General features: G+C 45.5%; 1 long non-coding RNA gene across 2 annotated transcripts; it reads right to left on the bottom strand.

The window, feature by feature from the left end:
• Positions 1 to 2,353: 2,353 nt before the first annotated feature.
• LOC147343467 (uncharacterized) lies at positions 2,354 to 15,417 on the bottom strand. 2 transcript variants are annotated; one of them, XR_015156025.1, is made up of 4 exons: positions 14,789 to 15,417; positions 5,271 to 5,439; positions 4,118 to 4,223; positions 2,354 to 3,584 (listed from the first exon to the last, which is right to left on the bottom strand). It is a non-coding gene; the product is annotated as an uncharacterized LOC147343467 (long non-coding RNA). The 2 variants fall into 2 exon arrangements; XR_015156026.1 differs by lacking the exon at positions 4,118 to 4,223.
• Positions 15,418 to 16,339: the final 922 nt, after the last annotated feature.

Below are 16,339 nucleotides of genomic sequence, written 5' to 3'. Positions count from 1 at the left end.
GGGAGAAATATATTTAAGGGACTAGATCTGACAGGCAGAGTGCCTGAGGAACTATGGAAAGAGGTTCCTGACATTGTACAGGAGACAGGGATCAAGACCATCCCCATGGAAAAGAAATGCAAAAAAATGACTGTCAGAGGAGGCCTTCCAAATAGCTGTGAAAAGAAGAGAAGCCAAAAGCAAAGGAGAAAAGGAAAGATATAAGCATCTGAATGCAGAGTTCCAGAGAATAGCAAGGAGAGATAAGAAAGCCTTCCTCAGTGATCAGTGTAAAGAAATAGAGGAAAACAACAGAATGGGAAAGACTAGACATCTCTTCAAGAAAATCACCCTACAAAAATCATGAACTGTAAACATTAAAGTATCAATACCCCATCACCTAGACCACATCGGTACCTCTTTTGTCTACTGTCCCATTTCTCTGATGGACACACACCACCAAATTTAAATCAGCCTTAATCCCAGCCACATACCACTTATCTGTCAGTAAAGGCTCAGAATGTCAGTGAAGGACACTCTGTGCACCTTTGAAAGTGGCTAAGGAGAGTCAGAGGAGTCATTTCCCTTTCCTGCTGCCTTTGAGTCTGCTCCCACATCACCTGACCTTGACGAGGTTGTATTAATCCAATCAAGGTTAAGTATCACCTTTGATCTAACAACATCTTGAAGACACCTTCTGAAAAGAGAAATACCTTATAAATTAACTCATATGTGCAACACTAAACGCAAAGATAAAGAGGGAATAAGTACAAAAGATTATTAAGAGATAGCAAACGACACAAGAATAAACACACATTCACAGAACAGAGCAGCAATTTTCTGAGGGTAGCAGTAAAAGAGGCCCACAGGACAGTAAAAGAAAAACCCAGTTCTTGGTGGTGGTAAGTTTTATGGCTTGCCAGAGTTGAAATCTATTTTTATAGAAATAAAACATGTACTATTGTAACCCAAAGATACCCTAGAAAAAGAAGTACTTAAAAATTACGTTATCCATGCCTCAGTGCATCCCTTGTGACTCAGCAGGTAAAGAATCTGTCTGCAATGAGGGAGACCTGGGTTCCATCCCTGGGTTGAGATGATCCCCTGGAGAAGAGAAAGGCCTCCCACTCCAATATTCTTGCCTGGAGAATTCCACGGAGTACACAGTCCATGGGGTCGCAAAGAGTTGGACACAACTGAGCAACTTTCGCTCACTGCACTGAGAGACAAGGGGATGGTGACCGTCAGCCTTAGCAAGGGTAGATAAGTACCTGGTTGGTCAGGGAGTTCTTGAACCACTTGTGCTGCCTTCTGCTGGCCCTTCTTGGTCCAGGAGCAACAGTCCCTGACACTTGCCTGTAGCCCCCTGCTGAGATACTCAGAAGCCTGCTGTCTGGACTCCCAGGTTTCAGGAGGAAGAGCTGGCGCAGGGCACCTGAGAATGAGGGCTGAGGTGATTCTGGGGCTTCCTGTGGCTGTAGGCACTCCACAGGCTGACCACATTTTCCAAAAAGGGGACTGACACGGGGGCATTGTCAACATGTATAAGTGGCCCCGGGGATCTGGGAGGCCCTGATTCTGTGTTTTTCACACAGTCCTCCCATGCTCCTCTTTCCCCTCCATTACAAGATCTATCTTGAGTCAAAATAGTATTAAGATGATCGTCAAGGCTTAGAGATAAAAACCACACACAAAATGTTTTCTATGGTAAAACTTTATTAAAATTCACTTTTTCACTGGTAAACTTTAAAAAATTTGTGGGAGACAGTATATCAATCCTACCAAAAGTATCATTCAGAAGCAAGGTGGCAACTGATTCCAACTAGTTTTTCATACCAGGATGACATAATAGGGCTTCCCTAGTGGCTCAGTCTGTAAAGAATTTGCCTGGAGTGCAGGAGGCCTGGGTTCAACCCCTGGGTTGGGAAGATCCCCTGGAGAAGGGCACGACAACCCACGCTAGGATGCTTGCCTGGAGAATACCCATGGACAGAGGAGCCTGGTGGACTGCAGTCCATGGGGTCCAAAAGAGTTACACACGACTGAGCCACTAAGCGTAGCATTCCAGGATAACAAAGTCACATGATACATAATAACAAAATCAAAAATTTCCTGATGAGCATAAATACAAAAGATCTTAATAAACTATTAGCATATTACATTCAACAGTATGTAATTATATATACATATGAAATGGATCTTGACCTATTGCTGATTTGATTTAGGGCAGAAGGAAGGCCCTGCACGGTCTGGGTGCAGGGCCTGCCTGACCAGGGTGTTGAATGTGACCAAATGATCTTTCTACATCTCTTGAGAGGACTGTAATTTTTCTTGTTTATTCTGAAAACACAGAAAGAAATATTTCAAAGCAAAACTTTGTAGTAACATTTAATGACACTTGATAAGCACAGCCATGGGAATTTTCCCCACTGTGATTTATAGTGCAAGACTCCACAGAGACCACTAGACTTCTGTCAGGACAGGGCGTGACTGACCTTCTGCAGAGCAGAGTCAGGCTCTTTAGGCAGGTTCCAAATGTTCAGATACAGATACTACCATCCAACACAGACACTACCATCATCAACTACAGATACTACCGTTACTTCCTATCTACACAATGGTTAAAGTCACTCCTAGGATTTGCCTCAATTACTTATACTAGTTTTAGGTTGACAGCTTGACATTCGGTTGGATGAGTGCCATGGGACAGACTCGGATTCCATGAGGAGACAGGGCAGTGTGTGCAGCTGTGTGTCCCCAGGGTGGTCCGATCTCACTGCTGTCTCGCCCACCAGGGTGGGGAGTCCTGCTTCACCGGGAACAGCTGCTCCTTCTAACACCCAGCCAACCTGCCAGAGTCACAGTCACGTCAGGGCACCAGGCGCTGGAGGATGAGTCTCAGTTGCCACTGGTGTCTTCATCCCAGTCACTCTCTTCTGAGGAAGAAGACACCTAGGGGTCATCATAGAGGGTGCTCAGGGGCCCGGGGACAGCATGTCCGTCTGGCTCCTGGTCCACGCACAGGCTCAGAGCAGGAGGGGCTGGCCGCTCCGTAGACCGCGGAAACGGGGGCGCAGTGCACCGGCAGCTCCAGCAGCCTTCGCTGTCTCTCAGGAAGAGCATCCTCAGAGGCTGGGCGGGGACACAGATGATGGGTGGGGGGTGGGCTGCGGAGAGGCACGCACGCTCCTGGAGGGATATCTGTCCACTGGAGGCTGGAGGTCAAAGCGCTGCCCCTGAGCAGGTGTCTCCATGGATACATGGGCGGCCACTCTCAGTCCACGTCCAGCTGTGCTAGGTGGAGGAAGGAGATTCAGGAAGGCCCCCAGATCTGCTGTCGGAGTGCTCTGTTGGGGAGTATGGACGGGGCTGAGTCTAGGTTTCTTTGAGGGGTTCACACGTGTCAGGCTGGGGGTCTGCACACATCTCTTGCCTGGAGCCTCAATGCGGCCCTTGGAGGCCGGGGCCAAATTCCTGCCGATGAGAGGCACCGCAGGAAGGCTGGATTTCACATCATCTCTCCTCGTGGGTGACCCTCTTGAGTGATCTGTTTCCTGGAAGGATTTCCTCTTGGATGTGTGGATAAGCACGGGCATGTTTGGGTGCTGTAAGAGAAGACCACACACAGAGAGGCCAGGTGTGAGAATCTTCTCTCCATTCAGTAAAACACCTCACAGGCATTACTTTTATATAAGATCCTCAACATCAGGATGCTCATGTGACCTTGATACATTTATATATCCAATGGCAAATGGAAATGTTCTAACAATGTCTCTTGTTAAGTAAGGGGAAGCAAGTGTTTGGTAGACCTTCTTCTCCAGACTGTACACAGATTGGTGATTTGCAGGCGCCTTGATGGCAAAATGAGTTTTCATGTCCAGTTTTGGAGGATGAATCACAATTTACAGACTCCTGTTCTAACTTAAAGGATTCGACTCTGGAAGCTGCTGATAAAATCACTTCCATGTCCCTGCCAGCTTCTCATCAGACATGCGTGTAAGAATGCAAAATCAAAGCACCATGAAAAATGGCCTCTGAAAAATAAATGATGACTTTGGTCAGGAAAGAACATGACCGTTTCCTCCCACAGACAGGACTGAGGCCAGTGGATCAAAGAGGGGGCCCAGCAGAAACTGACCCTCAGGCAGAGGCCGGGCTCCAGCTCCTCCTTCCAGCTCTGTGGCTGCCGACTGCAGGGCCTCCTGGGAAATCGCTTTAGGAGCTTCCTCTGTTGCTCCTCTTTCCTGCAACACAAACATGTCAAGTGTCAGAAATCCAGTGTCCTTGCCACAGTTGGGACTATCGGTGCTGTGGCCCAGCCTCTTTTCTAGTTTGGGAGTGACACAGGACCTGAACCCCTCTGCCTTTGTGCAGATCCCTCCCATGTCCTACCCCGTCTCCAGAGACCCCTCCAGGGCTTTGGGGCCGGTAAGCTGCAAAGTTGTGAGTGTTCCACACTGTCCTTAGTGAAGTCAGGGCCTAGTGTGAGCTCCTGAGTGTGGCCCCTGAGGACGTGGCTCCTGTCTCTGTCTCCCCAGTTTCCCTGTCCTTTCTAGAGATGGCTCAGCACAGTGTCGACAAAGAGAGGAACCTTCTCCAGATTACAGCACAGACCTTGTGTCCCACCTCCTTGCCGCTCACCTCTGCCTTTCCTCCTCCTCTCTCTCAGCCGTGTTAAGGGTCCCTGGGGCCCCTTAAGGTTAAGTGGGTCCTGCAGCTTCCATGCCAGGTTCTCCTTACCAAATCTGGACCCCAAGGGCAGGGGGACCAGTGCCCCTTGCCAGCGCTTCATGGGGCACCTGAGGCTCCTTGCTGTGTGCCCAAAGGCTCCACAGTCCTTACACTTCACCTGTGGGTGGAGGAGAACTAGGCCAGTGAGTCATCAGAAGCCACAGGCACGAGGCCAAAGGGAATGAAAGGACGGATGGAGAGTGTTGCATGCTGGTTCTGGAGAAAGAACGTGGTCCCTCAGGTGCCGGGGTAGTTACAATCTTGTGATTCCCAAAGCCCTCATCCGGAGCATCAGAGGAGGAGGGGCTGGCGGTCTAAGGTGAACAATAAGAGCCCCATTGAGAGATCTGGATGAAGCCAGGGCAGACATAATCCCGAGGAGCCCCGATGGTTCCTCCTAGGCTCTGAGTGGCCCAATCTGCTGGGGAGGGAGGTCCAGGCAGCTATCTTTGGATGTGAATGCACTAATGAGTTATGGACCCAGAATATTCCAGGTCTAAACCCTGTCTCCGCAGTCCATGCCACCCACAGATTCCCTGCGGGTCCACGCCTCCACTCACCATGGAGTCTTTCTCCTGTGGTAGGGGAGCCATCTGCCTCCCAGGTCCCGGCTTTTGCTTGCTCACTTTCTGGTCTTGAAAGAGTCAGCAGGCTCTCAGCCATCCGTAATGACCAGCCATCTTCCACACCTACTGGAGATTCTCCTCAATCTTAATTTTTGGATCTCCTCTGTGAAAAGGAAGAAGAAACTGTCATTTTGATGCAGAGACACAGAGACATCCCTGCCTTATCGACCCCAAATGGGGATCATGACATTGGGACCAGGTTTCTGACAATTTGACTTCTCCTGTCCAGATTGTTCTCTTCACAGAAAGTGAAGAAGAACTAAAGAGCCTCTTGATGAAAGTGGAAGGAGAGAGTGAAAAAGTTGGCTTAAAACTCAACATTCAGAAAACTAAGATCATGATAAATGGGTAGGGAAACAGTGACAGATTTTATTTTGGGGGGCTCCAAAATCACTACAGATGGTGATGGCAGCCATGAAATGAAAAGGCACTGGTTCCTTGGAAGAAAAGCTATGACCCATCTAGACAGCATATTAAAAAGCAGAGACATTCCTTTGCTGACAAAGGTCTATCTAGTCAAGGCTATGGTTTTTCCAGTAGTCTTGTATGGATGTGAGAGTTGGACTGTAAACAAAGGTGAATGCTGAGGGATTGATGCTTTTGAACTGTGGTGTTGGAGAAGACTCTTGAGAGTCCCTTGGGCTGCCAGGAGATGCAATCGGTCCATCCTAAAGTAATCAGTCCTGAATATTCACTGGAAGGACTGATGCTGAAACTCCCATTCTTTGGCCATCTGATGTTAAGAACTGACTCACAGGAAAAGACTGGATGCTGGGAAAGATGGAAGGCTGGAGAAGAAGGGGACGACAGACGATGATATGGTTGGATGGCATCACTGACTCAATCGACATGAGTTTGAGTAAGCTCCCAGAGGTGAAGATGGACAGGGAAGCCTGGTGTGCTGCACTCCACGGGGTTCAAAAGAATCATACATGATGGAGCGACTGAACTGAACTGCCCAGACATTTCTATATTCTCCTCTGATTACTGACACACAGATTAGGACCCAGACTAACATGCATTTGGATTTGCATCCTCAGAAGACTAAATTTAGAGATTTGGGTTACATGTATCACAATCTAGGAGATAAAAGATCTGCCCCCATGTACACAAACATTTGTGCTAGGGGGGAGCTACACTTAATATTGAGGAATAGGCATTTGAAAATCAAAAATAAGTGCGATTATTTGGAAAACTGGGCTCTCCCATTTGACATCAGGGAAGGCAATTTTCAAGTACAAACTCACTTCAAATTATCTTCCTCTCTACTAGCTTAGATGATTCACGGCTGAGGGTCTGTTTCCTGGAACTTTTGTCCTCAGCGTCTCATTTGTACCTAGCTCATGTGAAATACATGTTTCAACTAAGGATGAACAAATAATGTTTTTGGATTTCAATAGTATGCATATTCAATGGAAATCGAATCAGCCAGACAAAGAAAAACAGTTGAGATGTTATTATTCTCCAGAACATGGAGAGACCTTAGTGCTATGATGCTGATGAATTAAGTCAGAGGCTGAAAGCAAAGACAAGAGGACTTCCCTCCTGGGTAGAAGAGTGAGAGCAAACAAAGAAGGAACAAACCAGAACAGTGACAAACACAGCAGAGACAAAGGTAACACACAGATGTGAGAACAGGCAGCGCACAGTAGGGAGGATGCTTACAGCATCCACTGGATCACCATAAAAGCAAGAGAGTTGCAGAAAACATCCACTTTTGCTTTATTGACTATGTCAAAGCCCTTTGATGGTGTGGATCACAACAAACTCTGGAAAATTCTGAAGAGGTGGGAATACCAGACCACCTGTACTGCCTCCTGAGAAATCTATATGCAGGTCATGAAGCAACAGTTAGAACCGGACATGGAACAATAGACTTGTTCCAAACCAGGAAAGGAGTATGTCAAGACTGTATATTGTCACCCTGCTTATTTAACATACATGCAGAGTGCATCATGAGAAACGCTGGGCTGCATGAAGCACAAGCTGGGATGACGATTGCCGGGAGAAATATTGATAACCTCAGATATACAGATGACACCACACTTATGGCAGAAATTGAAGAACTAAAGAGCCTCTTGATGAAAGTGAAAGGGGAGAGTGAAAAAGTTGGCTTAAACCTCAACATTCAGAAAACGAAGATCTTGGCATCTGGTCCCATCACTTCAAGGCAAATAGATGGGCAAACAGTGGAAACAGTGGTAGACTTTATTTTTGGGGGCTCCCAAATCCCTGCAGATGGTGACTGTAACCATGAAATTAAAAGACAATTGGTCCTTGGAAGAAAAGTTATGACCAAGCTAGACAGCATATTCAAAAGCAGAGACATTACTTTGCCAACAAAGGACCATCTAGTCAAAGCTATGGTTTTTCCAGTAGTCATGTATGGTTGTGAGAGTTGGACTCTCAAGAAAGCTGAGCACTGAAAAATTGATGCTTTTGAAATGTGGTGTTGGAGAAAACTCTTGAGAGACTCTTGGACGGCAAGGAGATCCAACCAGTCTATCCTAAAGGCGATCAGTCCTGGGTGTTCCTTGGAAGGACTGATGCTGAGGCTGAAATTCCAATCTTTTGGCTACCTCATGTGAAGAAGTGACTAACTTGAAAAGACCCTGATGCTGGACAAGATTGAAGTCAGGAGGAGAAGGGGATGACAGAGGATGAGATGGTTGGATGGCATCACAGACTCAATGGACATACACTTGTGTGCTGGGAGCTGGCATATTGCATAATGAGTGCAGCACTTTCACAGCATAATCTTTCAGGATCTGGAATAGCTCAACTGGAAGTCTATCACTGCCGGGAGCCAGCGTGAGGAACTCCGCCCATGGCAAAGGTCATGAGGAAGGAGGCTCGGCATACACAAAGGCGGGATCGAGCCTCAGGAGTCCCCCTGGAAATTCTCGAGCATCTACCCCCAAAACCAGAGTCTGCCTACTTTCTGCTTTGTGCTCTCACCTACACCTCTGACTTTACGGGGGGCTGTCCCCCACTACCTCTCTCTGAAAAAAAGAGTTAACTTACAGCTCCAGTTAATAAAGTTCCTGGGTGTGATAGTGTTTCAACCTACAAACTCCTTTGGAAGTCCTCTAGCCTGCCTGAATAGGTTGTTCCGGCCACATGTGATTGCTCAGAGCCTCCCAACTGTGAGAGGCAGGAGATGTTCTAAACTGTCTAAATACAGACTCCTTTGAGCAGTTAAAAGATTGATTAGAAATTGTATTGGTGAAGGGTTTTTCACTTGTTGGGCCAATGTTTGCTGCTAAGTCTCCATATCCCTTACCTGCTGTGTCCCTGGCAGTGTTTGTAACCTTGGACCCTTGAGTTAATTCTTTGTCTTGTTATAGCCCATCACACCTTTGCTCTGTAGGAATGCAACTTTATCTAATGCTTTTGGAGGGTGGCGCTTGACTAATCACCTTTAGAGAAAAATAAGTTTTCTGAAGAAAGGGTCTTAAAATGTTAACAGGCCTCCGGGCCAGAAGATGATGCAAATCACCTAAACTTTTGCATATGATAAGTTTGCAGGAAGAAAGCCTGGCTTACTGCATGACTCTTCCCCTTCCCCCATTATCCTCTATGCATAACTTAAGGTATAAAAACTACTTTGGAAAATAAAGTGCGGGCCTTGTTCACTGAAGCTTGGTCTCCCCATGTCGTTCTTTCTCTCACTTTCTGGCTGAATTATCCAGCCTCTTTTCTCCACTGAATTTCTTCACTGAGCTATCCTCATTCTATTACTCTTAATATCTTTGATGAATATTTAAATAAATAGGTCGCCGATGCCGTCTCTCCTTTGAATACCCTGGATCAGCCAAGGCTGGACCCCGGCACTTGTGGAAACTCCAGGAGTTGGTGATGGACAGGGAAGCCTGTCGTTCTGCAGTCCATGGGGTCACAAAGAGTCGGACATGACTGAGTTACTGAACTGAACTGAGGGAGGAAGCTTCAGGGAAGAAGGCAGGAGAGTCACGGCAGTCAAATGTGTAGTGTCAGTGAGAGAGGATAATCTGGGTGGTGAACATGAATAAGGTTCCAAAAGCTGAAATATAATAATGTACAAAAGGGCAGAGTCACTGCAGTCAGCATGACACGAGGTAGCCAGCAGGAACTTGCCCGCCAGAAGAATAAGAAAAGGCAGAGCAGCTCGGTTAAGGGAAAGCACTGAGCTGCTGGGACGATTGTTCCCCAAGCACAGGGACATGCAGATCACGCAGCAGAAGCTGAAAAAGGCAAAAGGGAAGGGGGAAGCCAAGTAGCTTTGGAGCTTTGTGTGCAACCCTCTTGCCCTTGGCCTGTGCACCTGAAGCCAGTGCCCCCACGCTGGGGTTTCCTGCCGCAGGGCTCCGGGCCCAGGACTGATGGCGTTCCCTTTGCCATGAGTCTGCAGTGAGTCCCTTTTGTGCTTCCTTCCCCTCAGGTAGCCTCTCTCCCTTTCAGCCACTCTCAGAGGGTGAGGGGGTTATACTTTCCCAGTCTTTTTTTTTTTTTTTTCCTGTGGAGGTCACCCCAAAGTTTTAAAATTAGCTTTGTAATTGCAAAAAAAAAAAAAAAGTACAAATGAAACATCTAATATTAACATCAATGTTTACTCAGTTTAAAAAATGAACCTTTAAAGTTCAAGACACCTTCCGCTCTTGCCAGGCCACACCACTACATAAGTTTACTATGGACTTTTTTCTGAACAATATGCTGAACACCAGCTTTAAAAAGCAAACCATCCTAAAATCCAGCTGTGCCCCTCCTCTCTGTAGAAGATGATCATAGAGGTGGGGGAGGAATGCTCTCACTGAGGGAGATGCAGCTTTGATGGTGGCTGAGACCAGTCAAGAAGGAAGGTCCCTTTCCCAGCTGACCTGAGGCTGCTCCAAGGTTGCATGAGCTTGTCGAGAGTTTCTTAGCCAAGTGACATCATCTATTCCCTTTGGTCTAACCACATCTGAAGACATGTGAAGAGAAAGAAATAATTCACAATCTCACTCAGGTGTGGAACACAAAAGACAAACAAAAAGAAAATAAGGAAAAAGAATTTTAAAGAAGACAACATGGATATGATAGCAAATACAAAGATACACAGACCTGAGTAAAGGAAATCAGAAGACAAGCCTCAAAGGAAATGGGGCAGCAGATACTAACAGAGGAAAACTGCAGTTTTTGGTGCTGAGAAGGTGTGTAGTTCACAGAAGCTGAAATGTATGGCGATGCACCTAAAACTTCACTAAAATTATATTGGAATAATACCAAAACTTAAAACAATTAAAATAAAATTCTAAAGAAACTAGAGAATCCGTCCCCGGCTGCCTAAAGCCACATCACTACATGATTTTACTCTTGTCCCATTTCCCTGAGGGACTAGCCAAACACGAAATTTAAACCACACAACCTGAAATTCAGCTGTGAGCCTCTGTCTGTCAGCAGATGCTCAGAATCATGAGTTCTGGACACTCCAGCTGAGGAGATGCAGCTTCCAGGGTGGCTGAGGAGGGTCAGAGGGGAAATTCCCCTTTCCCCCTGACTTGATACTCCCCTAAGGTCACATGACATTGATGAGGTTTTTCTTTCCTTTTTTTTTTTTTTTTTCTTTTTTGATGAGGTTTTCTTAACCAATCAACGTTATGTAGGCTGCAGCCCAGGTGGTCACAGGGAGTCAGACACAACTGAGTGACTGAACAACAATACTCACCCTGTATCTCTCAGTGTCTTGAAGACCCATTTAGAAAAGAGAAATACCTTGTGAATTCACTTTGATGTGGAACACTAAACAAAAATTTCAAAAGCAAATAATTCAAAACAAAAAGAAAGGAAAGCAAATGACACAAAAGCAAACATTCTCACAGAACAGAGCAGGGCATGTCAGACGATAGTGGCAAGGGGACGGCCAGCGAGTGAAACGGGTCCACAGGATGGTAACAAAACTCCCAAGTTGTTGGTGCTCACCAGTTTTATGATCTACTGGAATTGGAATATATTTTTTGTACACATAACGTTTAATCTAACAAATTCAATGAATCAGTCCAGTTCAGTCGCTCATTGGTGTCTGACTCTTTGTGACCCCATGAATCACAGCACCAGGCCAGGCCTCCATGTCCATCACCAACTCTCTGAGTTCACTCAAGCTCATGTCCATCAAGTCGGGATTGCGATGCAGCCTGCTCATCCTCTGTCTTCCCCTTCTCCTCCTACCCCCAATCCCTCCCGGCATCAGGGTTTTTTCCAATGAGTCAACTCTTTGCATGACATGGCCAAAGATTGGAGTTTCAGCCTCAGCATCAGTCCTTCCAATGAACACCCAGGACTGATCTCCTTTAGGATGGACTGGTTGGATCTCCTTGCAGTCCAAGAGTCTCTAAAGAGTCTTCTCCAACACCACAGTTCAAAAGCATCAATTCTTTGGGGCTCAGCTTTCTTCACAGTCCAACTCTCACATCCATACTTGACGACTGGAAAAACCATAGCCTTGACTAGACGGACCTTTGCTGGCAAACTGATATCTCTGCTTTTCAATATGCTATCAAGGTTAGTCCTAACTTTCCTTCCAAGGAGTAAGCGTCTTTTACTTTCATGGCTGCTGTCACCATCTGCAGTGATTTTGGAGACCCCCAAAATAAAGTCTGCCACTGTTTCCCCACCTATTTGCCATGAAGTAATGGGACCAGATGCCATGATCTTCGTTTTCTGAATGTTGAGCTTTAAGCCAACTTTTTCACTCTCCTCTTTCACTTTCATCAAGACGCTTTTTAGTTCCTCTTCACTTTCTGCCATAAAGCTGGTGTCATCTGCATATCTGAGGTTGTTGATATTTCTCTCGGCAATCTTGATTCTAGCTTGTGCTTCTTCCAGCCCAGCATTTCTCATGATGTACTCTGCATAGAAGTTAAATAAGCAGGGTGACCACAGACAGCCTTGATGTATTCCTTTTCCTATTTGGAGCCAGTCTCTTGTTCCATGTTCAGTTCTGTTACTTCCTGACCTGCATGCAGGTTTCTCAAGAGGCAGGTCAGGTGGTCTGGTATTCCCATCTCTTTCAGAATTTTCCACACTTTAATGTGATCCACACAGTCAAAGGTTGTGGCAGAGTCAATTAAACAGAAATAGATGTTCTTCTGGAACTCTCTTGCTTTTTCAGTGATCCAGCAGATGTTGGCAATCTGATCTCTCCTTACTCTGCCTTTTCTGAAACCAGCTTGAACATTTGGAAGTTCACAGTTTACGTACTGCTGAAGCCTGTCTTGGAGAATTTTGAGCATTACTTTACTGGCATGTGAGATGGGTACAATTGTGTTTGAGAATTCTTTGGCATTGCCTTTCTTTGGGATTGGAATGAAAACTGACCTTTTCCAGTCCCGCGGTCACTGCTGAGTTTTCCACATTTGCTGGCATATTGAGTGCAGCACTTTCACAGCATCATCTTTCAGGATTTGAAATAGTTCAACTGGAATTCCATTACTTCCACTAGCTTTGTCTGTAATGATGCTTTCTAAGACATACTTGACTTCACATTCCAAGATGTCTGGCTTTAGGTGAGTGATCACACCATCGGTGGCCCAGAGGAGCTACCCAACAGCCAAGGAGTGGTGGCTGCGTGGGTGCAGGAGGGCCGAGAGGAGGTACTCCACCTTCAAGGTCAGGGGGGCGGCTCTGAGGAGATAGCCCTCATCCAAGGTAAGGAGCAGCAGCTGCAATTTCTGGAGCAGCTGTGAAGTCATACCCCATGTCCAAGGTAAGAGAAACCCAAGGAAGACAGTAGGTGTTGCGAGAGGTCATGAGAGGGCAGACACACAGAAACCACAATCACAGAAAACTAGCCAATCTGATCACATGGACCACAGACTTGTCTAAATCGGTGAAAATAAGTCATGCCCTGTGGGGCCACCCAAGACCGGAGGGTCATGGTAGAGAGCTCTGACGGAATGTGGTCCACTGGAGAAGGGAATGGCAAACCACTTCAGTATTCTTGCCTTGAGAACCCAGTGAACAGTACAAAAGGCAAAATGATAGGACACTGAAAGGGGAACTCCCCAGGCTGGTAGGTGCCCAATATGCTACTGGAGATCCATGGAGAAATAACTCCAGAAAGAATGAAAGGATGGAGCCAAAGCAAAAATAATACCCAGTTGTGGATGTGACTGGTGATAGAAGCAAGGTCCGATGCTGTAAAGAGCAATATTGCATAGGAGCCTGGAACGTCAGGTCCATGAATCAAGGCAAATTGGAAGTGGTCAAACAGGAGATGGCAGGAATGAACGTCAACATTCTAGAAATCAGCGAACTAAAATGGACTGGAATGGGTGAATTTAATTCAAATGACCATTGTATCTACTCCTGTGGGCAGGAATCCCTTAGAAGAAATTGAGTAGCCATCATGGTCAACCAAAGAGTCCAAAATGCAGTACTTGGATGCAATCTCAAAAATCACAGAATGATCTCTATTTGTTTCCAAGGCAAACCTTTCAATATCACGGTAATCCAAGCCTATGCCCCAACCAGTAACACTGAGGAAGCTGAAGTTGAATGGTTCTATGAAGAACTACAAGACCTTTTAGAACCAACACCCAAAAAACATGTCCTTTTCATTAGGGGACTGGAATGCAGAAGTCGGAAGTCAAGAAACACCTGGAGTAACAGGCAAATTTGGCCTTGGAGTACAGAATGAAGCAGGGCAAATGCTGATAGAGTTTTGCCAAGAGAATGCACTGGTCATAGCAAACACTCTCTTCCAACAGCACAAGAGAAGACTCTACACATGGACATCACCAGATGGTCAACACTGAAATCAGAATGATTCTATTCTTTGCAGCCAAAAATGCAGACACTCTTTACAGTCAGCAAAAACAAGACTGGGAGCAGACTGTGGCTCAGATCATGAACTCCTTATTGCCAAATTCAGACTTAAAGTGAAGAAAGTGGGGGAAACCTCTAGACCATTCAGGTATGACCTCAATCAAATCCCTTATGGTTATACAGTGGAAGGGAGAAATAGATTTCAGGGACTAGATCTGATAGGCAGAGTGCCTGAGGAACTATGGACGGAGGTTCGTGACATTATACAGGAGACAGGGATCAAGACCATCCACATGGAAAAGAAATGCAAGAAAGCAAAATGGCTGTCAGAGGAGGCTTTACAAATAGCTGTGAAAAGAAGAGAAGCCAAAAGCAAAGGAGAAAAGGAAAGATATAAGCATCTGAATGCAGAGTTCCAGAGAATAGCAAGGAGAGATAAGAAAGCCTTCCTCAGCGATCAATGCAAAGAAAGAGAGGAAAGCAACCGAATGGGAGACTAGAGATCTCTTCAAGAAAATCACCCTACAAAAATCATGAAATGTAAACATTAAAGTATCCATACCCCATCGCCTAGACCACATGGGTACCTCTTTTGTCTACTGTTCCATTTCTCCTATGTACACACACCACCAAATTTAAATCAGCCTAAATCCCAGCCGCATACCTCTTACCTGTCAGTAAATGCTCAGAATGTTGGTGCTGGACACTCTGTGCACATTTGAAGGTGGCTAAGGAGGGTCAGAGGGGTCCTTTCCCTTTCCTGCTGCCTTTGAGTCTGCTCCCACATCACTTGACCTTGATGAGGTTGTATTAATCCAATCAAGGTTAAGTATCACTTTTGATCTAAAAACATCTTGCAGACATTTTCCGAAAAGAGATATACCTTATAAATTCACGCATATTTGGTGCAAAAGATTATTAATAGACAGCAAACAACACAAGAATAAACACAAATTCACAGAACAGAGCAGCGGGTGTCAGAGGGTGGCAGTAAAAGAGGCCCACAGGATGGTAAAAGAAAAATCCAGTTTTTGGTGCTGGTCAGTTTTATAGCATGCCAGAGTTGAAATCTATTTTTATAGAAATAAAACATGTACTATTGTAACCCAAAGATACCCTAGAAAAGAAGTACTTAAAAATGACATTATCCATGCCTCAGTGCATCCCTTGTGACTTAGTGGGTAAAGAATCTGCCTGCAATGCAGGAGACCTGGGTTCGATCCCTGGGTTGGGAAGATTCCTTGGAGAAGAGAAAGGCTACCCACTCCAATATTCTTGCCTGGAGAATTCCACGGACTATATAGTCCATGGGATCGCAAAGAGTCAGGCAGGACTGAACGACTTTCACAGTGCATAAAGCCACCTGTGTACATATTTTATTTTATTTTCTCTAATTTTATTTTATTTTTAAACTTTACATAATTGTATTAGTTTTGCCAAATATTACATATTTTATTTACGTCTCGTTTCTCTGGGGGATAAACTGAACACCAAATAAAAACAAACAACCTGAAATCCAGCTGGGTACTTCCCATCTGTCAGTAGATACTCAGAATGGTGAGCACCGGACTCTGTGCACTGGAGGAGATGCAGCCTTGGAGGTGGCTGAGGGTCCGTGGTGGAATTTCCCTTTCTTAGCTAACTTGTTACTGCTCCCAGGTCGTGTGACCTTGTTAAGATTTTCCTGACCAATCCAAGTCATATATTAGCTTTGTTCCTTCCATGTCTGAAAACAGATTAAGAGAGGAGAAACACCTATTGACTCTACTCATGTGTGAAGCAGGAAGAAACCAAGAAACAGAAAGAAAACAAGTGAAAAAAATCAAGGAACAAAACAAATCACACAAGAACACATACCAGATACTTGGAACTGAGTAGTGGATGCAGCGGGGAATTGGCAGGTGGGAGGGCCCAAGGGTAACACAGTCACGGAGAGTAAAGGAGGGAAGATAACGTGTTGGTGCCGAGCAGGTGCACGGTATGCAGGAGCTGAAATATATTGTTGCAAACCTAAAACTCATCTAATATTATAACAGAATACCTCAGAAAAATTAAAATTAAAAAAAAAATTAAAGAATCTTCACCCCATTGTCACCCACATCACTACATATTTTGACTGCTGTTCCATTTCTCTGGGGGTGTAGCTGAACACCACATATATTTCAAAGCAACCTGAAATCCAGGTGCACTCCTCCTATCTGTTCAGTAGAATCTCAGAAAAA

Source organism: Bos grunniens, chromosome 27, assembly GCF_055505025.1.
Source record: "Bos grunniens cultivar Pamir isolate PY7600 chromosome 27, Bosgru_T2T1.0, whole genome shotgun sequence".
In the NCBI taxonomy this organism is placed as follows: domain Eukaryota; kingdom Metazoa; phylum Chordata; class Mammalia; order Artiodactyla; family Bovidae; genus Bos; species Bos grunniens.
Note: the sequence above shows the minus strand (reverse complement) of the source record. Positions and strands in the feature narration are given on the sequence as shown.